The sequence below is a fragment of the Cryptotermes secundus genome, unplaced genomic scaffold, assembly GCF_002891405.2.
Source record: "Cryptotermes secundus unplaced genomic scaffold, Csec_1.0 scaffold1859, whole genome shotgun sequence".
In the NCBI taxonomy this organism is placed as follows: domain Eukaryota; kingdom Metazoa; phylum Arthropoda; class Insecta; order Blattodea; family Kalotermitidae; genus Cryptotermes; species Cryptotermes secundus.
Window position 1 is genome coordinate 992 of NW_019734348.1, and position 335 is coordinate 1,326.

Genomic DNA, 335 nt, shown 5'->3' on the forward strand with positions numbered 1-335 from the left:
TTTTTTTACTGCTCCCTCCCAAAAAATCGCTGGTTCACACATATAGCTAGAATTAATAATTGATGTAAATGAAATGTTCTTATTTTACAGGCACTGGTGAGAAACTTTCTCCCGATAAATAATGTTGCAACCTGATATCTTGTACTGCAGAGGTTCTCACTCTGTTGTGTGTTTTCTGTTTTCGAACTGAGTTAGATATTTAACTCATTCCCCTCCAGATGGTTTTGAGCGAAGTTTGAAAACAGAAAACACAACGGAGTAAGAACCTCTGCAGTACAAGATATCAGGTTGCAACATTATTTATCTGGAGAAAGTTTCCCACCAGTGCCTGTAAA